This window comes from Pterocles gutturalis, unplaced genomic scaffold (assembly GCF_000699245.1).
Source record: "Pterocles gutturalis isolate BGI_N339 unplaced genomic scaffold, ASM69924v1 scaffold7785, whole genome shotgun sequence".
NCBI lineage: Eukaryota > Metazoa > Chordata > Aves > Pterocliformes > Pteroclidae > Pterocles > Pterocles gutturalis.
This window is the reverse complement of record NW_010140661.1, coordinates 301-534: the sequence shown is the minus strand read 5'-3', so window position 1 is coordinate 534 and position 234 is coordinate 301.

Sequence of the window (234 nt, the reverse complement as noted above, 5' to 3'; positions counted from 1 at the left end):
ACTCGGAGAGGCTTTGGGGGGGGATCTATCTTTATCCGCGCCGGGAAGCGCCATGCGCAGCTCTGGCACCGTGCGAGTAATTACCAATAATGAAAAGTTGGGGTTGCCATGGATATGCTGCTCTATTTACACCGCGCAGCTCTCCCCCTCGCCCAGGCCCAGGGAAATCAGAACCCCCTTCGCCGCCGCGGCGCGGGGGGTTATTTTTAACTGGGATGCTGCGAAGGGAAGGCA